Here is an 11558-nt window from a genome sequence, read left to right as displayed (position 1 = left end):
TATAAATGTAATTCTGATGGCGCTTCTAGAGGAAATCCAGGGCCAAGTTCAGTGGTATTTACTGTCAAAAATCAGGTAGGGGATCTAGTATATGCTGCAACAAAGAGAACAGGTGATGATACAAACTTGGTTGCTGAGGCATTAGCCTTCAAGATGGGATTGAGATATTGCATTACTCATCATTGTACTCCATTGGTAATGGAAACATATTCTATGGCAATGAAGTTGATTTTAACAGGAGAATGGGAGGTGTCTTGGAGTATTGAAATGGTTGTGCAAGACATTAATCTACTCAGAAGGGGTCATATTTTTTAACTAACTTTGTATTTGATTTTGCAGGTGAACATCAATTTAACACATTCAATGATCTTCCTCTGAAGGCCAGAAAAATCTTAAACACTAAGAAAGTTCAAATTCCTTATTTGAGATTCAGAACTGCTAAGGATCAGGGAATAAACACAACATGAGGCTAGTACTATATATGAGCAATATAGACTCAACTTAAAAGTTGATTGGCCATGTATCTCTAGCAGCTAGGGGTGGGCATGGTACGGTATATATCGATTACCATACCAAAACCGAAAATTTTTATACCGTGGTTTTGGTATTATGGTATTTGGTATGCATTTTTGGTATTCGGTACGGTATTTGGTATGTATTTTTGGTATTCAGTACGGTATTTGGTATTGATAAAAAATATACTGAAATACCAAATATCATACCGAAGTATATAGTTACATATACAATTCATATATATTAGAATTAAAATACTAACAACTATTTAATCTAGTATTAGTACAAAATTAATTGTTTAGATGTTGGAATTTTGACTAATTAAACTTGATTGAAATGTCTTTTTTGTCAAATTAATTTACGAAGGGGATTTCTTGTGCTTTCTTTTGAATATTTTTACATGTGTAAGGTGTTAGCACGATATTATTGAGATATTTCTTAAATAGCCGATGTCATAATTCTCTATTATATGAGTATATATAAGTCAAAATCGAACAAACTATGGTTACCAATTTACCGTACCATAAAATACCGAAACCGAACTTCAAAATACCTAATCATACCAAATTAATTTGGTATGGTAATGGACTAATGGTATAGTTTTTTTAAAAATCGAAAACTGAAATTATCAAACTGAAGTTTCTAATATCGTACCATACTGTACCATGCCCACCCCTATTATCATCAGTTGGAAATGATTGAAAACCTTTTTGGTTTTGTAACAATGTGAGGTACTAGCATGATTTCATGCTCATTCTGTTGTTACATTACCAAATTTGCTTAACAGTACTTTCTGGCAAATATTACATATATGGCACAAAGTTAATGCTGATGAAGATTGCTTCTGAAGCTGTATTATGACAGTATAAATTTTACTCCATCCTTGATAGCATGAAGTTTACTTCTCTAGACTATTGATCCATAGTGTTACGGTTCACTTTTACGTGGGCGCATAAAAGCTACTACGACGTTGTTGGTGCTCTAATTGGATTTTACTATTTTTAGAGTCGCCACCTAATTTATTAAGGGAAATTAGGAAAACCGAGTTAAAAAGGGTTTATCAAATAAGAGAAAAATTCTTTTTGACTAAAGTTTGAGGTAAGGGTTCTGGTGATCCCCTAGGGAAGGTTTTACGCACCCTAGTATTAAAGATCCGTAGAATACGGTTAACTTACGAGCTTCAATGTGTGATTAATGTATTATCTGCTTAAAAGTGTTTAGTCTTTTCCGCAAAATGTCATTCGTTTCTTTATCATAAACTCAAGAAAAGTTTTGACAAAAAGTGCCCTTAGACAAGGGGTTTTTGGGTTCAAAAATCCACATAAGTATTCAACTCACTTTATTCCGAACTAAGACACACTCAAAATTTCTCCTGAGTAGAGTTGCTACTATTTTAGTCCTAATAAAATGAGTTTATGGTTTATGGGTTTTATACATATAATATAAGAAAGTATGGAGTATATCTCCGGTTTTGTACATGTATATAAGGAAAAGTGAGAGTGTTTTTACTTAAGTCCAATTTTATTCACTTTGAAGCCCATAAGTCAATTTGTATCCCAACCAAATCCATCTTATCCTTAAGTCCGGTCCAAGTAGATTTCGCTCTGATTTTGTCCATAAAGTTTTGGGCTTTTGGCCCCGAAGATATTTCTTTTTCTAAAAATTACTCAAGTCCCAACCATAAAAAATTCTCTTTGTTTTTCTGGAAAATTTTTCTAAGTTTTGATCTCTTATTCTCTAACTTTTTTAACCCAAGTTTAAAGAGTGTCTATCATCATTTACAATCACAAAACTGTCCTCCAAACCATTTTTTCCGTCTTTTAGCACAAATCAGATTTAAAGTCCAGCAATTAAAGTTCTCAATAACGGGCTTAAGGCCCAAAACAATTTCAATCATTGCCATTTTTGTTACCAGGTTCTTTACAAAGGGCGGAGGGCCCAAATTATACTTAATATTAATTTAGAAATCATTTAAGCTTAAAACATAAGTGACCAGTTTTATACTTAAAAAATTGGTTAAATACCGATTTCATGCAAAGTTGGAATTTAGCTGAGTTTGAAAATGATTTTCGTGTGGACGACTTTCCTAATAATACTACATTTTTCCTAGATTCTAAGCATATAAAGGGTTTCACTATATACGTGAGTTTTTACAAATTACATTACACGCAATATAAAGAAAATGAGGAAGAGTTAGGCTGGTGAGCCTACCTAAGCCCACCAGTGAACTATTTTTACTCATAATTGGGCCTTCAAGTCATTTTCACCCATGACTGGGCCTTCAAAGTATAAATATTTGCTTCCCTTTCCAATCGGACTCGATAGAAGAAGGTGAGCCGGGCCTCAGGCCCAACAGGTTTCAAATGCATAGAGGCGGCCCAAGTGGCCCGGTACAATCACATAGGACACAAAAAACAGATAAAGATTAGGAAATGTTCGAGATTTGTATACCAAACTATGATAAGGAGTTATCCATACACATATATGCAATCATATACTTAGTCAACCAAATTAGAATGGCACGAAGGTTTGGCCCAAAACACAAATGACCCAATTGGACCCAATACTAAAGGAAATAAAGAAAAAGGCAGAAAGCCCACATGCTATTGGAAGGGAAAAATAGACAAGGAAAGAAAAACAAATAGAGGCCCAATACATTGAAGTCAAATAAAGAGATATACTCATACTAAGTTTTAAAACAACATGGTCCACAGATTAATTACAACGGAGGATATACCTCATATATACTAGGTACAGAGACTCATATACACCTAGGGTATACAGAGCTCTTGAGTATACTTAGTATATTCTGGGTATACCTTCTGTATACACAATTTACACTCAAATAGACCATTGTACGAATTCATAAAAGGATTTATCATGTCATAATACATCTAAAGGAATTTACAAGACATCATGCCAGTGATATGCCTCACATATACCTTAAAATACAAACCCTTATATACCAAAGGTACACAAAAGCTGTACTTCCTAGATATATTTAAGTATACCTCATACATATTCAAATATTGACTCCTATATAGACATAAACAACATGAGTATTTCAATTTATTTGACATGAATAGGGGGTTGTTTCTAAATATACAAGTAATATTCCACAAAAAAAAGGGACACAATACTGAACAAAATAATCAACCATACACACATAAAGGGTCCATATTTAACAGGGCACACAACAGATGCTCAGGAAAACAGAAGAATGCACTGAAAGATCAAAGAGAAAAGTGCGAAATGAGATGAATTGAACCACAGTTTTAAAGAACAACACTTAAATGTTTCGGGGGTCATACATAATGCAAGCTCATAGGCCTCCGTTATGACACCTAAACAAACAATGCTGAGCGGTTCTCTTTCATAGGGTTACAGGAAGAAATTAAGGTGCATGGTTTAATAGGAGGGACAATTAACAACATTTTTTTTAAAACTCATACAAGCACAAATAAAATCTTGTACAAAGGTGTACCCCCATTTAGCTCAGACAGTGTTAATAAGCCAACATAAACAGATTCCACGATTGGTTGGTATGGTATTCAAAATATACTTCTTGTATACACCATGATGTATATATGTCATGTATATTTTGTATATATATTTAGTAATGGAATGTATATCAGCAACAAACAATGGAAAGGGGGTGGGATTTTTCATGGTGGTGAACTCAACAAGGCACAATCTAACAACTTCAAACAAGTAACACACAACTTTTGTTAAAAGAGAAAATCCAAGATTCATAACACTTTTTTGAAATGAGACTTAAGCTTTAAAAACTACTTCAACAACAATGGATTACTTTGACATATTAATCCTTTTACTTATCCTATAGGGTCCCATAATGTGTGATTTCACATAGGGGAACCCCAGCAACCAAAGATGAAAAAAGGACTAACTGAACTTGACTAGAAACTCTAAGTCTTGTCCCCTTCCTTCTTGATCCTGGGTAAGTCACATCCATGATCCTTCACATTTTAAGTGATCACCTCTTACTAATGTGACCTTTAAATCCTACTTCATTTACTCAAGTGTAAATAGACTCTTGGCTATGTTCAAAATAAGTGTGGGTACTCAAAACAGACAACAACATATTCTCAAGGAAATATTACATAAAATTTTAAATAGGAAGGGGCATGGATACTTTGACAAACCACAAGTTAATGCAAACAAGAGATTCAACACCAATACTTAACAAGGTAAAATAGGATATCAGTTTTGTTTTTAGTTAGGCCAGATTCCAAAGGAAGTAATAATGCATTGTTGATTCATATGGTGTAATCAAGATATTTGCAAATACTTAGAGGAAAAGACACCAGTTAAAAGCACACAAGAAACACAGTCAATAAGCTACAGGTTTGTAGTTAATTAAATGAAACATGTATGGCACCTTTTAAACAAAGTTACAAACTTAAACTAGTGAACATGATTTAACTATTACTAACACAGACTCTACTTAATCAACTACAACCAATGATTTATCAAACTTGAATGAAACAAATATGGATTAGATAGTCGTAAGCAATCAATTAGGTATATGAGCATGGTTAAAAAAATTATGAGCCAACTAACCTTAAAATAGTTAAGTAACTAAACATAATTAACAGACTATAGGTCAACTAATCTCAAAGCAGGTAAGCACTTTTGATATGATCAACAAAAACTACAAAATCCTAATCCTAATTAAGCACAGATACATGATTATCAAAGACTATAAACACCTAATCCTAGTTAAGCATATTGGCAGGATTAACTAACTACTAATCTAGACTAATAGATGACAAAGTAATGTAAATTCTAACTAAGCAACATGATTAATACTAAGCAACTACAGAATTACACTAAAGCAAACTTAGACTAAGATTAACTAAGCCCTAAAGACTATACAGAACAGAAAATAAATCACATACAAGCAGTTTAAAACACAAAATAATAAAATTAACTAAAGGAAAGTGGATTACCCTTTTTGAGTGCAGCCTTTGTCGAGATTGAACCTTCGGAGACCTTTTTTGCTCCTCAACCTCACAACTCAGCCACACAAACAAAGAGAAAGAAAAATTATTTAAAATTTTAACTTAACCCAAAATTCAAAGTTTCAAAGCAATTTGCCAAAACTTAAGAAAAATCGAGTTTTAGGTGAATATCTGTAATATTCGATCCAGGTCTTGTGAAATGTGTGAAATGTGTGATTTGAGAAAAACCTAATCTCCAACGATGTGGAAATTCATCAACTTTGGGAACAAAATCCCTCAAATCCTAGCATCAACGGCTAGGATCTAAACCAAACAAAGTGCGAAGCGTCAGATTTGACCCAAAATAAGGTAATCCAACAGGTTCTTCATGAACCAATTGGGATTGAGGGATTCAAACGAGTCGAGATAAATCCCATAATGGGATTTGTACTCCTTTTGCCATCAAAAGCAGAAAAATAAAGAAAAGGGGGAAGGTAATACCCTGTTCGGTTGCGATATGGTGGAAAGAGGGCAAAGCATTTAATTGCTCGAAATCGGCATACCACGACTGAGAAAGCCTGCCACACTCTGAAACTTTGCCATTTTCAGGCATGCATGACTGAGGAGAGAGAAGTCGCCTAGTGGCGGCTAGGGTTTCACAGTGGAAACCCTTCCTTAAGTTGAAAATGAGGCAAAAGACGTGTTTGGCCTGAATGGCCTCTACATATATTTTCATCAAATGGGTCAGGTCTGGCCCTGGTTTGTGCTGGACTCGACCAATTTATAAAAGGATAAAGGAGAAGCCCATTTTGTTGCATATGTATATTTGATATACATATGTGTATATGTATACTGTCACGACCCAATTTGGGACCGTGCGGACACCTACCTTTCCCACCTCGATAGGCGAACCTTCTCATTTATTATTCACATCAATAAAACAACAATTCATTTTAACGGATAAATAATTATGAATAACAACTGAACTTCGAAATACATTCATTAACTCAAAGTTTACGTGATTACAACAATACTTGATTACAGACTCGATACAAATTCCCATGACCTGGTCTAGACTAGTATAAGAGCGACTAATAATTTTAGAATTTCCATTACACTCTAAGACTCAACCTCCGTCTCGGATGAAGTGGGAGGAGGCCTTCCAGATAGGCACCGCACATTTCCACTTCACATCAAACCAAATACCTGAAACAATCTACACCCAAAAATGGTGTAGCAAGTGAGTAAGTATCATAGGCCGACAATGGTTTGTAACACATATCAGTAAAGAATTCACAAAAAAACATGATGACAACTCTACCAATTCATACATCTATCTATCGCACAATTGTAACGACCCGCTCCATCGTTACAGTTAATTTTGAAATATTCGTGACACCGGCTCCTGAAGACATGCTTGAGCCTTCCCTTGCAACTTGGGAACTGTTAACTTGATTGGGAAATCATATGAGTTGCGCGTGAAGAATTAGATCTGGGCCTTCGAGCCCAGTTTTGGTCGCTTCAGCGCCAGCCAGGCCGCCCCAACGATGCCGCAACAGCGGCTTGGCACCTGCAAAAGCGGCGTAGTAGAGAATCCTCGTTGACCGCCCCAGCGATCCTTTTGACGTAGAAGCGGTGGAGAGATCGCCCCAGTGGTCACGTACCGTGATTCCACCTATTTAAGTGATATTTCGGGATTTGGCTTCATTTTTTCAAACCCTAAAGGGTCCAGCCGCCCCTGAGGCGCTTTTTGGAGCCAAAATGATGTTTTCTTGTGGAAGGTTATTCCCCTAACTTCTTCCATCACTCTTCCTAGTATTGATTCTCATCAAAGGTCATTTGCCTAGAATCACAAATAGGCATCTCAAACATCTTAGTTCCCAAAAAGATGAATCCTTTGTCCTCTTGGTATAAACCCTTAGATTATTTTCCTTTTTGTTCATTTTCCCCACTTAGATCTGGATCTAATCCTTATTATCCCATTCAAAACACAAATGAGTCTCTACCTTGGATTTTGAAAATGGGTTTCTTGGAGAATAAGCTTAAAATGGCGAATTGACCAAACTAGTGACTTGAGTATAGCCATGTTTGTCCTAAATAAAGGTTGATTGATCAACTAGCGTAGTGAAAGTGAAACTAAAGACGGAATAGACTCCGTATCTACCTTATCAATATTGGGCTCCTCGATAAACGCGCTAAATACTGAATACTACTCTTGAGCCTCATGGGGGTCTCCAAACTTCTTGTGTGGTTGCACTATGGTGGTCAAATTGAAGAATCAATGAATGTTCGTGGCACCCCCTCGACCATGAGGTAGGTTATGACTTCCTTTCAGTAGACTCCGATTTGTTTCCTGTATTGTTGTATAGATGAATCAGAGAATGCATGCGCAGGAAATTGGAGATTTAGGATGGAATTCTAGGTTGGTATTGTGCGTGACTTGTTTGTTTGGGCTTGTGTCCTGTAGACTCCTTAGGTGTTGATATGGTTTATTTCTCGATTATCAGTGGATTTATGTGACTTGGGAGTAGCGGATGAAATCTATTTTTTGCCTAACGATGAGAACTTATTGTAACACGTGATTACTCATAGTGAACTTAAATGCTTAATGAAATGATAAAATATACTACGGTCGCGAATGAGTCCCAAATTAGTGGTGGTGAATGACTAGGGTGTGAGTGAGAAACTTGTTCTAAGTAAATAGGCTGGGCTAGGGAAGTGGTAATAATGTATACTAATTGAATGATCTGTTGGTGTTTGGACTAGCCATCCCGTTATGTATGCTGATTGTTCCATTATGATGGCTTGACGCCGTGAGTAGTAGGAGATATCAGAATCTGTGTTACTGTCTTGACTGAGATATGATTAATAACCGTTGTTGGTATTTGCAATTATGATACATTGTTGACGTACCCGTTGTTGGTACTAGTGATATCAGTATATTGTTGGTATACCATTGTTGGTATTGTGATATGATACATGGTTGGCGTGCCACTTTGTTGGTACTTGTGATATTGAACTTGATTGTTGATGCTTGATATACACATTTCACGCATTCTCACACATTCATGATGCATGGCCGATACCCGGTGATGATCCGGTATCGTTGATGGAGTAAACTGATATTTTGATAAACTCTTTACTTGAGTAATTATGAAAAGGCCAATGTCCGAAGTTCAATTTCGGAATCGTTGATTGTGTGAGACAGGTACTTTACAGACGCTTTTACTTGAGTGATTGTGAGATGGCCAATGACTGATGATCTATTTCGGCATCGTTGTTGCATGGCTGATTCCGATGATATCTCGAAATGTTGTTAGTGCATGGACTCCTCGGGTCCCCGGTTACATGTGCTCTGTATTGTTGACATGTGCCTATTGGATTACTCTATGATCTGTTGTGAATTGTTCTAAGTGAGGTAGAATGAGGACGTTATAACTATAAGCCTACCCCTAAATTTAAAATGAACAACTAGGAATTTAGGTATTGGAAATATGTGTGAAGTGATTATGACTTGTAATTTCATTAGTGTATAGTTGGGGCCTAGAGCATAGCAATGTATTGATTGATTTAAGTGATTATCAGTGTTATCCGTGAATTCTCTTACCATTATGTGTTACTAACCATTGTCAGCCTATGATGCTTACTCGGTACGCGTGGTTGTACTGATATTGCACTTGCTACACTCTTTTGGGGTGTAGATTATTTCAGGTGATTGATCGAAGTATATGCGGAGTTACGCAGTGCTTGTCTGGACGGCCTCCTCATTTCATTCCGGGATTGGAGGTTGAGTCTTAGAACATAGTGTCATTCTGAAATTTACTTAGTCGCTCTTGTATTAGTCTAGACCAGGTCATGGGAAATTGTATCGAGTCTGTAAATATGTATTGTTGAAATTATGTAAACATTTGAGTTAATGAATATATTTACGAAGTTCTGCTGTTATCCTTAAATATTTGTCAGTTAAATGGATTGTTGTTTTATTGATGTGAAAAATGAATGAGAGCGTTCGCCTGCCGAGGTGGGAAAGGTAGGTGCCCGCACGTTCCCAAATTGGGTCGTGACAACAATTTACAACAATACCATTTCTGTCATTAATTTCACTACAGTACTCACCAATCTGACTCATAAAAATCTTGTCACTTCTGTAACATTTTCCTTATCTCTTAATCATTCGTTTAGCATAATGGTCAACTCATCACTAGGACACCCATTATCCTACAGCACATAAAGACTGAACACACAAATAAGATTCCGGACGATCTATAGCTACTTCATCAAGTACAATGACGAATCCAAACCCAAACACTCATCATTACCTAATTCGGGCAACTAGCCCGACTATGCCAAGTCTGAGTATGTAGACAAGTAATTTTTTACCCTCCCCGAGTTGTTTTACACGATGTTTAACATTAAATATATTTTTTCGGCTTAATCTTGCTATTCTGGAATTTATCTCATTTTAGTTGTTTTTTTTTTTTTTGTCTGAAAATTTTAAAAAATATAATACAAAAAATAGAATCATATTTAAGATAAAGAGAAAATTTCAAAAAATATTCTTTTATTTTTAACCGGATTTAAATGTATAAGTTTGTATTTTTTTTAGTCTAAAATTAGGTGGTTAATATGCTTATAAGTGTATTTAGATTTTTATTAAAACAAAGAAAAGACAAAAAAAGGACCAACCAAAAAGTTCCACCTCATAAGATTCCTTCCAACAAACTAATTCCTCCCACTCCATTTTACAATACACGTTTTCATACACCTAACTAATTCCTCCCACTCCATTTTACAATACACGTTTTCATACACCTGCACATATACACCATCACAACTTGAGCACATTCCATACGTGGGACCCACTAGGATTTTTCTTGCTCACTACTCCACTCTTCTACACAATAGACACATCACACGAAAAGGGCACAAGAAAAAAAAAGTAGATAATAAAAGGAGGAGAGGGCAGGTGTGTAACGACCCGTTTGGTCGTTTTGAGCTTTTGACTTCTTTTCCCCAAAATACCCTTTCATAGCTTTAAAATGGTATTTTTGACTTGCGAGAATAGGTGGCACAGTTATTTAATTGGCGGGTAATTTTTTTAAATTTATTTAATGTATGTGAATATTTGATTGACGGGGATTTTACTTGCGCGCATATGAGGGATAAGTTGGTGAATAATGTAATTGACTAAGTGGGTCAAGACTACGTTTTATACATATTGGTTGAGTAAAAATAAAAGTTATTTTGGATAATTAATTTAGTTGATGGCTAGTGGGCCAAGTCCACCTTTCATTTAATATCCTATGTTATAAGGCCCATGTGTATGAATGAATTAAAAATAGTAAGGTTGACATCTGGGAGGCATAGCAACAACATCAAAAAAAAGAAAAAATTACTAAGACTAGAGACAGCGTCGCGGGGCGGAACGAAAATGACTGAGAGAAGGGCGACGTGTACTGCTGTGTGAGAAGTTTCATTTAAGCTCTAATGTTTGATTTATATAGTTAGTGCTATGAGAAATGCCTTTTGTTTTTAAGTATTAAAGTATTTTATTTTGGTGGAAAAGAATTCCTCTCCAACTTACATTTATCATAGTAGGTTGGTGCTTAGTACTTGTACTACTAGGGACAAGAATTAGTGGATTCCATCATTTAGTAATGACGACACCATGATTACAGAGGAGTGCATTTAAACCAAAGCCATGACCATTGATTTTAGAGAATTAGGGAGAAATTCTTACGTGAGGTACCAATTGTGTCACTGTCCAGCTTTTAAATTTTCTTTTTTTCTTTTTCTGACACTGTCATCTCCCCATATGTACTACGATTACCAATCAGGATTAAGATCATGGAAATAATGAGCTTATATAAGATACTAGTGAAACTTTCTCTTTGGGATTATTACTCTTAAATTTGTAATATTGGAGATTTGTAGAGTGAGATTTAATCTTAAGTTACAGTTTTGGTTAATTGACGGGTTGACTAATTAATTGGTAGCAAGATCGAAATTTGTTTATAAAATTGGGTCTTGAATAGAAGTAAGGCTGTGAATATTGATTCTTCTTGATTCTAATTTCCTAATCCG

This window comes from Lycium ferocissimum, chromosome 4 (assembly GCF_029784015.1).
Source record: "Lycium ferocissimum isolate CSIRO_LF1 chromosome 4, AGI_CSIRO_Lferr_CH_V1, whole genome shotgun sequence".
Lineage (NCBI taxonomy): Eukaryota > Viridiplantae > Streptophyta > Magnoliopsida > Solanales > Solanaceae > Lycium > Lycium ferocissimum.
The sequence above is the reverse complement of the archived record's forward strand: the minus strand, read 5'-3'. Positions refer to the sequence as shown.